Source organism: Coturnix japonica, chromosome 4, assembly GCF_001577835.2.
Source record: "Coturnix japonica isolate 7356 chromosome 4, Coturnix japonica 2.1, whole genome shotgun sequence".
NCBI classification, from domain to species: domain Eukaryota; kingdom Metazoa; phylum Chordata; class Aves; order Galliformes; family Phasianidae; genus Coturnix; species Coturnix japonica.
The window spans coordinates 39,997,018-40,012,670 of record NC_029519.1 but is presented as its reverse complement, the minus strand read 5'-3'; the positions used below and the strand labels follow the sequence as shown (position 1 = coordinate 40,012,670).

The 15,653-nt window shown below is 41.6% G+C and overlaps 1 long non-coding RNA gene across 1 annotated transcript; it reads right to left on the bottom strand.

Moving 5' to 3' along the window:
- Window positions 1–3,964: 3,964 nt before the first annotated feature.
- LOC107313373 lies at window positions 3,965–10,920 on the bottom strand. Its single transcript, XR_001554973.2, has 3 exons — window positions 10,722–10,920; window positions 6,736–6,833; window positions 3,965–6,065 (listed from the first exon to the last, which is right to left on the bottom strand). It is a non-coding gene; the product is annotated as an uncharacterized LOC107313373 (long non-coding RNA).
- Window positions 10,921–15,653: the final 4,733 nt, after the last annotated feature.

The following is a 15,653-nucleotide window of genomic DNA, read 5'->3' as shown; positions in this document are numbered from 1 at the left end:
CTACTGATGTTGGCAAAAGCAAAATGCAGTACTAAGAATTATTGATGGTTCAGTAAGTGTTTTACGTCTTAGAAATGTAAAGTTTTAAAACAACTAAGAAGCATATCAAATTATTTTTCTCTTGCTTTCAAAGTGGCATTCCCAAGTTCTCTGCTGAGAATGAAGGTATTCAAATAAATGGACTGTGTTAAAAGTTAATCTCTCCAAGAGTTAGGGCTTGTCAACCATCATTCCCCTGCTGTGTTTTGATCAAAACAAAAAGAACTGGAGGAGTAGGTTAAAAAAAAAACAACACTGTTGTAGAACAAAATATAAGCAGGGTTGGATGCAACATAAAAGGTTTTATGTTGCAGAAACTGTGTGTCAGTCAACAGTTTGATACAGTTGGAGTTCTCTGAACACACCTTTAGTACAAAACCATTACCATTTTCAAAACCTCTGCTTGACTATTTTCAGATAGCTTAACAACATTAACAACCAGTTCCAAAGCAGAAGTGAAACCGCTTAAAAGACCAGCAGCTGCCATTAATTTGGACAGAAGAAATATTATTTGTAACAGATTAATGTTAATATTTAAGACGGATGAAAAATAAATCTACCCACAGACTACACTTTCCTTCCAGCTTTTTGTCAATATATAGTATACAGTGTAGAAAGTAGCATTAGATTCCCACTTGCCTTTAAGGCACTATTTCACCATGCTACAGTTCAAAACCACCGCCCTATTACATGAGGCTCTGTGTGCTTCACAAGCATAGGCAGAAACATAAAGACTGCAAACTTTTTTCCTTTTGTTGACGGTTGATTTGAGGTGGGAGTACGGAGCTCCTCCGGCTCTTCACACTGAGATCAGAAGTCCTGACATGACTGTTTCACCTGACATGAAATTAACTGCCAAGGACCTTCACTGTTACTCTCAAGACCCAACAAGACTATGCCCAGATTCCCTCAACCTTGTTTCCAAGTAAAGATCGCCACTCCTCACATGGCACTTAACTGCCCTAATCTCTCTCCCTCAGTTGTTTTCCTGCTAGAACACACACATCTCCTGAACAGTCGGTTCCCAGGGCAGAACTGGCATTTGTCTTTCTAGTACATTATAGTAGATTTCTTATACATCACTTCCTCTGTTCATATCTGTAGGGTAAAACTGATTTCACTGCGTACATCAACTACAGAACCACATCAGGATTTTCTTTGCATAAAGCACCCATTATGTAACCGAGCAAAGTGCTCATTAGCTGTAGCAAGCACTGTAAATCGTGGAAGTTAGCTTGCTGAAAGACTGACCTTTCTGAATATCATGCCTACAAAACAAACGGTGTGATCTGCTGTGTTTGAAGTTCTGGTTAATTGGAACCTCTTTTTCCTACATTTTGTCAAATGCAGTAAATGTCACTGCAAATTTTAAGTGACACTAACTTGGCAGACACATTTAATTTCCCAGTGGCATGCAACAAACTAAACTGCTGTTGTTTGCACTATGCTTGTTAGAGCTGATCTCAAAAGCCCAATAGGTAACGAGAATTTGAGGAGCGTTCATTTACACATGAGCTCCTAACCTTCGACTTCAGCAGTAGTTCAATTTATGATGATGCATCATGGAAGGGTTGCAAAATGAGCTGTGTGGAACCATGCAGATAAAAGCAGTAAGTTGGAAACTTAAAACCAATGGCAGACTCTGCTCTGATCTTATTGCTTTACCTGACCAATGAGCCCAGGTGCAACCTAAGGATAGGTCAGGTCAAAGCCTTCCTGCCAGTGTGAATCTGAGATGAACAGAAGTTTCCATTCATCTCTTGGCTACACTCTAGCTCTCTGATTTGGATTCAAGCTCTCAACTATATTCAGATCTAACTCAGTTTCAAACACTCCTTTTCTTCCCATTGTAAATTTCAGATAGAACAGAGTTGAATGCTCACCTACAGAACAGTAACTCCACATTGTGACATAAAACAGGATGTTAATTCCCACCCCACACATCAGCTTTTAGGCTTCTGTGAATACTAGAACATCAGATGTATTTTTCCCATTTTAAAAATCTCATGTACTAAAAGTACTGTCTTTTACCTTCCAGTAAAATGTAATCTCCTTCCATACACAATACACTTAACACAGTGATGTAAATGAACATAGTATTTTTAAATAGACCCAAAGGAAAATAAATCTCAGCAAAGATGATACTTACATAACTAATTATTTCCTACTTAATTAGGTACTTATCATGTTAGTATTTCCTTACAGTCTTGTTTCAGTTCTCCATTTAAGTAATTAAATAATCATCTTTGTTTTCATTTCATGTAGTTGTTTACAGAAACAAACACACCCAAACAACAAAAAATAACTTCTGGCATTATCCAATGGCTCTGACTAATGCCAGTAAGCCCAAGGTATCTTCGCAACTTAGAGATCGTGGGCTGTAAAAAACAACAACCTGATGTCAACAGAAAAAGACTGAATGTATTTTAAGTTAGCTTTACTGTGACCGCCTTTTCCCAGTCTAAGGAGATGACAAAAAATATGACTGCACACGCATGATGAATGTCTTCTTTTCATTGTATTTAGAGCCTGTCACTTAAGATAACTATTTTCCTTTCTTTTGGCTGCACCATACAAAATCACCTCAGTGCTATGTTACTGCTTTGACAGCACCATGGGGGCAGGGTAGGCTGTTTCACAAAGGCTATACAGTGAAGGCCATTGTAGCAAAAAGAAAGAACGCAGCTCCTTGACTCTTGACTATGACTCAAACCTACTTTTTCTGCTGACCACAAGAAAATCCTTTCGCCACCTATCATCTTGATCTTAGCACTTTGCAGCTAGTGCCATAAAGCCATGGGCTGTTAACAACTGTGCGCTCAGATTCCACCACTTCAGAAGCAGTCTTCCAGTAGATGGAGTACGTGAATCAAAGCCTCCAGATTTTTTCATTGCTGTCCCTGCTGTTGCCCCCTAGAATGCTTTACTCACACTGTATATTTTTGAGGGTATACTCCTGTCTGTTTGTTCAAGCTTACTTTGACTCAAGATTGTACGTAAATTGTGGTAGCTTACACACAAATATCACAGCCGTTTCTTCAGCAAGTACAGGAATCTCTTCAGCGAGTTCAAGAATCAAGCCTACTCGAGTCATTTAGGTCATGTGGGAACATGATACATTACATTCATCTTTACCTCTGATATCTTAACAAACTCCCACATACTCAAGGAGTCATCCACTAGCACAAGATTTTCTACTCTGTCTGGCAGAGGTTACCCAAATTTATCACAGCCCCTGGCCAAGGAAGCTTAACTTCAGGGGGATTAACTCACCTGCCCTATTGTTTACAACTCCAACAAGCCAGAGCCTTCAGAAAAGAGTAAATCAGTAAGCAGACACAGACATATTGATGTAAGAATTCAGAGCTATCTTGGACATGCATTAATTCTACAGTGGCTGTTTTCCAATGGCTCTGGCAGCTCACATCAAGGGGCCACCTAGCCCAGCTGTGACACCTTGGGAAGAGGTCTATACAGCTGGCACACGGGGACACACAGTTAGGTCCCCAGCCTCTAACGATTTGCAGCCTTCAGATTTTGTGAGCTCAAGAAGGCTTTTCTAAGTTTAACAGCTCCCAGTGGATTTCCATTCCAGGCACTTGTCCAAACTCCCCCAGTGTCTGACAAGCCATCACTCACTCAGTCAGACCTGTGCACAAACTTGAGATGTGCTCCCAGGAGGTCTCAATGGCTGCTGCTCACTGCTCAGCCACACCTTCCTTCTCCAGTACAAAGTCATCTATATATCAATGCAGACAGCTTGTATAAGGACCCTCTGCCATCAAAACATCTGTCCCCTTGATATACAAAAAGAACTGAAATAGATATGTGGCAGAAAAGCCCTAATTTTTAGACAGTGATGGGATCCATCATGGCAAGTAAAGATTATGACAAAATTTTAGTAAGGCAATCACTTGCTCTGCATCATTCCCACCATTGTGTACTCACAGAGAACACTGAATTGCCCCTAGTGCAATGAAGATTCAGCTTTTACCCTAGATGAATTAGAAATGTGTTTCTCTTTTGGTTGGTTATTTTGTCATTTGCTTTCTTTAACTCTTCTGTTTATCCTTTTCTGCAATGCCCAGCTCCCCAGATTAGTGGTACCTCACACAGAACCACAGGTAGTAGACACAAGTGTAAGCCTAAACAGAAGCAACACAATAAACAGAAGAGAGCTATTCCTTTTACTGCCACTTTTATAGCTGCATACAAAGCATACACTCAGCCATCTGAGTTTTAGTGTTATTCCCACTCCCAGCCTTGTGCTGCCAAGCAGGGAAAGCACCCTCTCCTAACCAGTGTGTCTTAGTTCTCCTTAGGCTTGTAGCAGGATTGGAGATCAATTCTATTTTTTGCTGCACATTAAAAGCTCCAAGCAAATGCTAATTCTTAATGTACACTATTCCCAGCACTGATGCATGCATAGCTCTGTTGCAGGAGGAGACTTTCCTCTCCTTCCTTCCTGCTTTGATCAGTCCTAAAACTGATTTTTGACAGATCTCCTCCCCCTTCCTATTCACACTTCTTCCTCCATCTCCCCTTCCAGAGCAAGGCTGTGTGTGTTTAAGCACTCAATTCCTATAGGAGCTCTCTGGAGTTGAGCATCTTTATTACTCTATGAAGATAAAAAGCAGAAAGCAAAGCAAAGGGAGAATGGGAAGGTACTTAAAAATCCTTTCTGCAAGGTCAGACACTAACACACTGTGAAGCTATTAACAAAAAGAAAAACCTTAAATTTAACGTGTCCCTTGAGCAAGATCATATACTCTGTCTCCTTTCCTCCATCTGTCCCTTCATCTCTGCCCTGATTCCTGATGGGACAGACCTACCAAGACAGGTCTGACAAAGCCTTGTCAACCAGAAGTGCTACAGGGTAATTTGGAAGGAATTTGAAGTACATTTCAGTGATTCTCTATATTTCATTTACTCCATCTCAGTTTGAACCTGGATTCCATTTTCACTTTACTTACTTAGAGGTTTGCATTCCCTGCATCCTTTCTCCTGGAAAATTCTTAAGTTCTAGGTGCTTTACAGCTGGCATTCTTCCCTCCAGGAAAAGAATGATCCTGCCATATGACCACAAAGATGCTGCTCCCACTTCTGGACGCCACTCCACTTTCAGCAACCCTCAGCATCCATGCACCATGAGTGAGGCTTTTTAACTCTCAGTACATGTCTACTGCCATAATCTTTCAACCCAACTTAGCAACACAAACTGGAAGTACCCAAATGTACACAGTGCCCTCAGACATCTCCTTTACACACTTATATTACCCAGAAGCATGTACAGCTTACCCCTATATACACACAGCCACCACCACCACTCCCAAAGTAAGCTTATCTTACCCGTGTTTTGGATTGTTATTTTTCTTAGCCTATGTAATAGAAACCTACCATCACCTGGATCCTCAACACAAGGATGTCTCCTTTGCTTGAACAATAACCACAAACAGATTCTCATTTTCACCTCGAAGTTTGCAACAGTCTCTTGGGTTGCAGTATATACTACCAGCAGCTCATTGCTGTGGCAGGCTTAGTCTCCAGTTTCTGAGCAATAGACTTATGAACAAAATCCTCTTCATCTATGGCCCCAGTGTTTACTCAGACACTGACTCTGTCTCTTCATTCCGCCTCAGGCCTTGATCAGGCCAACCCTATCCAGAAGGGAGAGCTCTCTAAGGCCTCTATTAGCCCAGTGCAGGCTTTCATAAGGCTAATAGAATTTTTCTCTAATGAGAGTTTTCCTTCCAGTTCTTCGATTAAGTATAGTGGCCAGAACAGCAAAAGTGACAGAAATGTTCAGCGTGCATCTTAGCTTCAATCTGTGTAACCAGGCAGAATAACTGTGGCTGATTGAATATGTGAAGATGCATTCCATTATGTGAATAAGAGGAAATCCCGAATAGGCAGTCATAACTCTGCTTCATGCTCTTCACGACCTTTTACAGAGCTTAACCCCTGAAAAATTTATGTAGAGTCTATGGAGGGCTGTGGGCACAACTCATGGCTTCAAAGTGGCTTATCTGTGAAAAAGAAAGGAAAAGGGGAAGGGGAAGAAAATGTTAGCAGGATAGAACTGAAAGGGTTTCCACTGCCAAGTGGGAGCAGGGAAAGGAAGAGAAAGGATGAACTGAGAGTAATGAAAATAACGCTGTGATTGTAGAAAGACCAAACAAAATGCTTGGTGAATGCTGAAATCATTACCACATTACCATATAACTAACATTAAGGATATTTTGGAGCTAGTATAAAGGGCAGTGGGAGAAGAGGAGTTCATACTGTGTTTTCCAAAATGAGCAGGCAAGGTGGTTTTTTTGCATCAGAAGAAATCACAAAAGTGCTTTTCTGAAAAGAGAAGGATTAGATGCTTAGTAATCTTTATTGCTCTCAGCATTCCCTTTACACATTCTAATGTCACGACAGATGGATCATTTTACACTCCTTTCAAGCAAAGTCAATTAGTAGTATATACAGGGTACCTTGCTGCCTCTTTTCAAAGTAGCCATGATCTTAAATTTGCAGTAGTAGCATCTTAAGCATGCCAGAGGACAAATCCTTCCAGCCAGCATACTGGGAAACAAATGCACTGAACGCACTTGTTTTTAATACTTCCATTAACAAATTAATGATTGCATCAACAAGGTCAGTTTTTCTCTGGTATAAATTTGGGTCACTCACGTGACATTAACAAACCTGAGGTCAACCATCTGTAGTCATCCTGCTCCAAACAGTGCTCTTCAGTTGACAGAAGTGGGCTCTCAAGAGGCTACTGCTAAAGCACCAGCGTTGTTCTGGAAGATAAAAATACTGTTAGAACTGAACTTGGACACACATTTGAATGATTGTGTCTCTATATAAACTTGGTCCAAACCTTTATTTTTCTCATCCTGACGCCACATGTTTCTTTGTTTCTACACAGCAGCCACATCTGCAGGTGTAAGTGCTGAGATCTCTAAAAGGTGCACAATTTCAGTATTTTGTTTTCTTTCAACCATCTATAGATGAAGGGTTAATACAGACACTCTGCACCTTTAAAACTGGACTTGAATATAACATTTGGTTGCCTTTGGGCTGTCAGCTAGGATGATTTTTTAAGTCATCCACTGCTGTATGTTAAACATAATTGAAAAAATTATTTTGGAGAGATTACAATGCTCCAGTTAGATTTCTTTCAGTTGACAAGCAATATCTGCAACAGATTTCATTCCGCCCAAGATTTGGTGCTGTAGATACTGCCCTGTACACATCTGAAATTAATTTCCATGGTGGCAGACAATTCGACTTGTCTTTTTTTCTCCCTCAAAGGCACTTCACAGAAGGAAGACTTCTGTCCACAGTCAGCTCTTCAGTCTTTTCTACAGCTAGTTCACATATTTAAAGAAGATCCATCAGCTATTTCTTCCTCTGAGAGAACAGTCACCTCATGCTTTCCTGAAATTATCATGCAGATTGCTTACAGAGTGACTAATATGATTTTCCTTATTTAGAAGTCAACAGATGTTTAATATTGCATGTTCTGTTTAGCCTGATTTATGTCATGCTTGAGGTGTCAAAGCTGAGAGTCTGGCCACGGAAACAGCTGATGCCACTGAACCTTGCCCAGGACTGCTGCAGTTACACTGCTGGACAATGAACAGTAAGATCACAGAAAGCTGTGGCATTAACAACTGCATTTCAGCTAAGGGTTGCTGGAGATCTTATGGGAACCAAGGTAACATGGCAGGACTGAAATCCCAAGCTTCATCTCACTTATACGAAATATTACCTAGAGCAGCATCTAGCATGTGAAGATAAAACAGAAAAGAAAATATTTAGGCAAAGCTTACTCAGTCTTTATCTAGTGCATTAAGTGGATAACATCACATCTCCCAGACAAAATAACTCTTTAATTGCCCTTTCATTCTCAGTCTATCCCTCTGCTCAGGTACCACTGTAACAGAGACCTAACTCAGACAAAAAGCCTGTCTGAACCATCTCAACCTTTCCTGGCACCAGGCACTTAGGAACAGTTTGTCATCTGCTTAGGATTAGCCAGTGGAGTCCCTTTTCTCACTACAACCATGTTTTCATTTCCCCTGTCATGTTTTCCAGGGCAGCTTATGAGCATGATTGAGTCACACCAGAACAGGACCCAACTGCACTACAACCTCGTAGACTGAATTCCTGGCATACTACTGGCTAAGGGCTCCTTTGCCTTCCCATTCCTTAAAGAATAACAAAAATTATTTACGGTCTCTCTGGGCTATTTGGTTTAAGCCTCTCCAGCTCAAGTATGACACTTTCTGGGACACTATTATGTTTCTTACAGCTCTCTGACTAGCAATCACATCTGTACCTGACTGTCAGGGGACACTCTTGGCTGAGCCAGCCACCTTGGTCGATTGCTGAGAGCTCTGAAATTTCTCAATTGAAACATTTGAAAGTTAATGAACCCTTCTAATACAAAGCTCCCACAGCTCAAGAGTTCTTTTATGAGCCTGACAAATGGCAGATGCAATAGGAAAACCTCACTGCAGACAGGCCGCTCTTTAAAAAAGATTTCAAGGCAGAAGGTTGGATTCTCAGCCTCTGCAGGGGAAACGGCAGTTAAGTACTAGCATAGTTCTGTCATAGGACACTCAAGGCCACAACAACTGACTGTAGCCATATGGAATCATAAAGGTTGGAAAAGACCTCTAAGATCACCATGTCCAAACCCAACACATCCCCACCATGCCCACTGACAATGTCCCTCAGTGCCACAACTTTGCGTTTCTTGAACACCTCCAGGGATGGTAACTTCACTACCTCCTATTGCACTCTTGTGATCTAGAAAGGCTAAGTACTGCATTCCCTCTGTAGTTGTATTCCCAGTATACCCATAACTTTAAGAGCTGCTGCCGCTGCAACACATCAGTATTCCAGCAAAATGCTTCTAGTACAAAAAAAATGCTAAGAATTTTTACAGATCTTTAACAGGTCCTTCAGCAGAAGGCAGCACAATGGAACTCCAATGTCTCACTCCAAACAGTGCAACCTGCTTCTGCATTCTGCTCCTTTTAATAAAACCACTGTTCTGCAGTGCTGTGGTCCTTACCAAAATAACACCACTCTGCCCAAGGACAGCACTGCACTGAGCTCTATAGCAGGATCATTCCAGTGCAGAAGAGAGGGACCAGCCCTTTGTCTTTTGGTTTGTGGGGTTTTTATTTTTTTCCTTTTCCAACTGCTAAGCCTGCAACTGGGGTTAGGAATGGGGAGAGGGGGAGGGGAGGAGAATCTGGTGAACAGCTGGGGCCCATCACTTTTCATTGCAGGTCTTGGAGAGATGTGGTTGACAGAGTGATGCACAGAGGCTGTCCCAGTTAATGACTTCACCATTCTCCATCATTATCCCCATCATTAGGAAATTAGGAGGACAGAAGGTATTTACTGTAAACCTGCCACCTCCCAAGGAGAGATAAATAGAAACTGATAAATGGGATCTTCTGGTGCTGTTCGTCTATTAACCTTCTGCTTCCCAGTTTAGGCATATGCATGCTATCCTGCCATTAATATCCAGTAATTGGCATAGCAGTGGGCAACACAATCCTACCTTTAGCACATGAGCATCTCCTGCACTGCATGCAAGAGCAAAATTATATTGACAGCAAAGCTTTGCTGAGCAAGCTAGGAGAGATCCTTAGCAACTGCTGACACTGCAGCTCTGAGGTCAGAATCACCACTCAGTCACACCTGGTGAGTTGTTAGCAAGAGGCTTAGGTGCAGGACAGAATGGGAGAGCTTGTGTGTTTTCCTTGTGACAGATTGGGACCTTGTGTTCATGGCCTTCCTCCACAGAGGCAACAAAACAGTCAGAAGATGCATTTACACCTAAGGCTGAGCTGCTATCCATTTTGTCAGCCTAACTCTACACATGACTCACGAACACCTTCTGAGAAGAGTTCTACTTGGTCACAATCTCTGAACACAAAGGAAAGAAGGACTTTCCTCATCAACTTGAAGTGCTATGTTCTGGAAATTTAAAACAAAGCAGAATTTAAGAGCTGACTTTGCTACTCAGTACTGAACCCTTGACTTGCTTGGCTGATGCTGTTGACAGTGCTGCCTCAGAGGAGCTCTTTACATACGCTAACTTGCTTTATCTCTTTCCAAGATGCTAAGTCCTGTGTGTTCACATCCTCAGTGACCAAACCCTGGGAAGCTGAAGCAAATTCTCATTGAGACAAACCAGGATTTTTCCTGATCCAGTCCCATTGTCCCACAGTCTCAAAGAGAAAGCCTGCTTTCAAGTCAGACAAGTAATCTCCTATAGTTTCCTATACCTATAATGCCACAACTTACCAAAACGTCGCCTCAGTGCTACCTTCAGATATGAGGTCAGGCTGGACCAGGCTCTCAGCACCCTGATCTAGATGTCCATGTTCATTGCAGGGGAGTTGGATTAGATGACCTTTAAAATTACTCTCCAACTCCAATAGTTACATGGTTCTAAGATTCATGTTATTAATTGCTTATACCACCTCTGGGCATTTTCCTTTCAACCTCCATAGTAGTTGCTTTCAACTCACATGACTAAAACTCAACAGGTAAGATAATAGCTGCATTTCTGATGAAGTCAAGCTACAAGTTTCCATCAACTCTGACGTGCATTCTAAAAGTCTCCCACATTATTGTGAAAATTCTAAAGAACATCCAACCTTTTTCCCAAGTTCAGGAAAAGTGCGGGGCCCGTTCTTTCATTCATTACTCTAGCAAGTAAGGCATCAGCTCTCTACTGGATGGATGGCTCCATTCCCCTTGAATGCAAGCATTTCTCTTTTCTAAGCTCTGGCAGGATCTGCAGCTGCAAACTCCCACGCAGGTAACACTTTTCAGAGTCTTAGAGTGAGCGAGACTTCTTACCTGAAAAAGGGAAAACAGAGCATTTGAAATAATGAAAATCTGGGGCCTCGAAAGAGTTCATGATCGTGCATCTTCAAGTAACTCAGAAGAGACATTGCTAAACAGGAACTGAGAGCAGGAATTAAAATCAGATGGTTTCCTGAATAAACCACGATGCAACATAAGGTCTGGTGAAATACTGATAAAGCATTGCTTTTAGGGAAGAAAATTGCTCAGAAATAGCCTGTACACAAAGGCACCTTATGTATCACCAACGCAGTGAAGCTTTAATCAAAGCTCATGCACCCAAACTTTAAGGTGTACAGGACCATATTTTGTTAAACGTGGTGTTGGAAAGCATTTGTTTTCCAGTAAACTTCTTCAATGCAGCCAGGCATAACAATTAATTCTTATTCCATCGTCTTTCCCCTTTCATTCACAACAGAGTGAAGTTTTGTCTCCAATTGTAAAACCCACACTACTGATTTACCTTTTAAGACTTTGCACATGCATCAGCTTGAACAGTACCAGTAGAAAAAGAGAAATGATTCCAATCTGAGCCCATTTCATGTGGGGTATCATTCAGCATGCTTTTTCAAATCCGCTCTTCCAAAGCCAGCCTGAACTGCTTGCTCAGCTCTGGGATGGTTCAGCCCATGGTTCAGCACTAGAAAAGCAGGCTGATGCCTTACATTTGATACAGTCTCACTGCTTTTACCATGGCCCACCAATACAAAGCAAGCACCTGGCTGGTCTGCAAGTAGGATCCATGCTGCTCTTTCTTGATGGCTGGACTTGATGATCTTAGTGGTCTTTTCCAACCTTAATGACTCTATGATTCTGCACGCACCATCGTGCACACATTAATTCAGTGTGGGAGGCTAATAAAAACGTGACTGTGAAAGCGAGTTCTAACGGTAACACGAGTATTAATTTCCATCTGTCTGAGCAACTGCCAGTGTCCATCAATTACAGCAATAGCCAACTAACAGTTGCAGCTGCAAAATAAAAAAAAAAAAAAGGAAAAAAAAAAAAAGAAAAAAAGCAGAATTAACATTTCAAGTTACTGTCATTCACCTGAATATTTTACAGTTGTAATTAGCAAGCTGGAGAAGCTGTCAACAATCAACATCAGCCAATCTGTCTGCACCAGGAACTGGACTGCCTGCCAGAAATCATCTTCGACAGCTTTTTTTCTCCCCTTGCTTCCCCCCATTAAAATTTTTACTTCAGATCTCCCTAATGCTCTCATCTTCTTCACCAGCAATCACTAGAATTGAATGTGTCAAAACAAAGAGAGACAGAATGACTGACGCTTACAGAGTCATAATTATTTCCATTCTTCCAACCTCAGCAAAAAAAAAAAAAAAAAAAAGTGCTACTGTCTTCTCTTTCCCCCAGCTCCATTTCCCCAAACATCAATCTGCCCCATCACGAAGTCTGAACCTCAGCTCACTCCAAAATGTTTCTCATTTGGTGATACAAGGGGGGAAATGAGAAGAAACATTCCTACTCCTTGACAAGCATATGCAAACTGTTTTTCATTCCTTAGCTTAAGACCTCATCCGACTCTAAAATCCCCACCTGCTCTGCTCACTTTGGGCAGCACTCTCAGTGCTCTTTCTTTTTCTGTTGTAGTGCAACAAAGCATTGGTAGCTGTAAATGACTTGGGATAACTTGCGCTCACTGGAGCACCACCTCATTGTAATTAACTATTAATCGAAGTTGTTTTACATGGATGAGCTCTCCTTACCTACTGGAGCAGCGCTGAGGTCATCTCCAACATCCTGACCAGAGATCCCAGAGTGCAATGCAACAGTAGACAGCATTTAAAACAAAACACTGCCTCAAAAGGAATGTCCATTCTGCACACATACTTCACCATCTGACCTCTGTTTAATGGATTAATTAAAGTGCCAAATGAGCAACCAGACAAGGGGTACAGACACAACAGATAAATAACAATGCTCTCAACAGCATTTTCATCAATGAACGTAAAAAGCCATAAACAAGTGTTGGTTTCTTCAGGGACCACTGCAGTAGGGATTTCATATATGTTTTCACATTGAAGTTCACAGACATAATGGAGTTAATTTAGGATGTGTGAACTACAGAGAAACCACTTGAGCACTGAAAAATAACAATGAGAGAAAAATCCTTGTGAAAACTGAAGACCTGAAGAGCAGGGTGAAGTTCTTTCACACAGCTTCCCCTCTTATGCCAAAGCACAAAAGATAAGTGGCAATAAAATGAAAAGCTACTACAGCACAAAATAGAGGGACTTCAGGCCTCTTTGTGTGATTTAAGACACTACACAACACCAGAGCTAACCTACTTTGCACTAAGCACAAAACATAAATCTCTCACACATGCTGCCTTCACTCTCCTCCGTACAGAAGTGTGAGCAAAAACCATCAGGAGACAGCAAGGCTTCTTTCCATAAGGAAGCATAAATGAATTGGTTGTGCTTTAAGGAAAAAAATGCTGATTAAAGGACACGTAGAACACACCCTCACCAAAATTAATAATGAAAGTGCTTGGCTTTGTTGAACCTCATTCAGTTCACTTGGGCCTACTCCTCAAGCTTGTCCAGGTCCCTCTGGATGACATCCCTTTCTTCTGTCATATCAACTGCACCACTCAGGTTGCTGTTGTCTGAAAACTTGCTGAGGGTGCACTCAATCCCACCATCTATGGTGTTGATAAAGATGTTAGAGAATACTGGTCCCAAGACAGACCCCTGTGAGACATTGCTTAATACCGGCTTCCACCTCGACACAGAGCTGTTGACAGCAACCTTTTAGCTGCTGCCGCCTAACCAATTCTTTATCCATCAATAGTCCAGCCTTCAAATCCATATCTCTCCAACTTAGAGATAAGGATGTGGTGCAGATCATATTAAAGGCCTTGCACAAGTCCAGGTAGATGGCATCTGTTGCCCTTCCTTTGTTCACCAAAGCCATCACTCCATCATAGAGGACTGCACTTCATGTGGCATCTGGCTGTCCATGCAGAAAGAGCCTAAGGTTGTGCCAGGGTTAGGACTAGGCTTAGCTATAAACCTCAGCCAAAAGTGATTCAGGTGGGAGGGGAAAAGATGTAATGAGAGAAAACTGTAGTAACCACTTCCAAAACAAAATACGACCACAGCACCTCAGCCCAGCCCGGATCTGCTGGAGTTGTTTGGAGGGCTCTGGCACACTGGAGCAGAACACTATTAGGAGTTTGTGTGGCTCCAAAACTTTTCAGAGGAGCAGATGAAGGAGGTCAAAATGTGACTCGGCTGGCCAGGCTCTGCAGTGCAAGCCAAGCTGTCGGATTGACTGCAGGGCAGCTGAGCCATCTTGTCTTTCTGGCAGGCAGGAGGCATTTCCAGGTTTGATGGAAAATGCAGAGACAGACGTGTGTGAGCAGCAGAGGGCTGACTGGAGGAATCAAGGGGAAGGGATGGGTAAAGAAACAATGGGTGCTGTCCTTCACTGGCACAAGAGTGCTGTACACTGTCACAAATGGAAGACTGCTGCAAACCCACTGGCACGGTGGGTATGTGAACTCACCACTTCTATCTAACATGCATTCTATCCTGTTCAGGGATATGGTGTTAATTTAGATTTAAAACAAACAAAAAAACACACTTGTGGAAATGCTATTCAGTGTTTAACAGACCATAGGGAAATTCATTCAAAATACTTAGCAGCATCATTTAAACTTTATTTAAAAACTAACCACTATTTGATGGGAGGATGTTTGTTAAATTCCTGTATGTTCTTTGTTCTTTATAGCAAATCTAAAGTAAGATGTTTGCAGATAAGTTACATTTCAGGAGGATATTGTTGTTTTTTCCCCCTGAGATTTACCTAGGATTTTTCTAGGGTAACAGAAATTGGATCATGAATTCCACCTATTAAAACAGGAGGATTAGGATCAGACTTGAGCAATAATATAATATGATGCATTTTCATCTGTGCAGTAAAGGCATTCAAATGCCTACAGTCTCATGTTTTCAAATTAGAGAAAACAATGATGAGGATGTCAGTTGTACATGGAACAGCATTTAACACAAACAACAGCTTTGTTCTTCAACAACGCTACAAAACTGATTAAGAAGTTTTTGAAAATCATTAAAACCTTTTATGTCCTGCAGTTCTCTCAACTTAAGCTGAATCATGTCAAGGTACTGCTCAGGTGAGGAGGTGCTTGTGGAGCTAAAAACTTGTTTTATGAAATTAAGATGATTAAAGCCTAGAGTAGCACTGAACCAAGCAGTGGAACTGTTATTTCCTTTGCTGTGAGCAGGATTTGGTCCTAAGCATTCCTAAAATTTGTTTCCATTGGCATGATGCTCATTGGACAAGACTCTTAGCTGAGCTTTCTAAATCCTCCATGGTCAACAAAGAACGAGAATAACATGCAGCTCACTCATTCACGCATAGCTTGAGTAAGAGCCATCTTCCTTGCTGAACTTACTTTAGGCCTCACTGATGATGTATTTTCTTCTAAGACAAAAATCAGGGTGCACTAAATGGATTCACTGATGTATCTCTTCCACAAAAAAAGCCTGAAACAGAAATACAGGGCTGTCACTGAGGCATCCCTGCTCAGCATGTATTATTCCACAATAAACATCAGGAGCCTGTTTTCTTGGTGATGTTTACCATTACATCTGTTAGAAAAAGAGACTGCTGTTTGTCATCAGTACAACAGTTGGAACAGCACCCAGGGAAGCCTCACTGCAAAACAACATTCA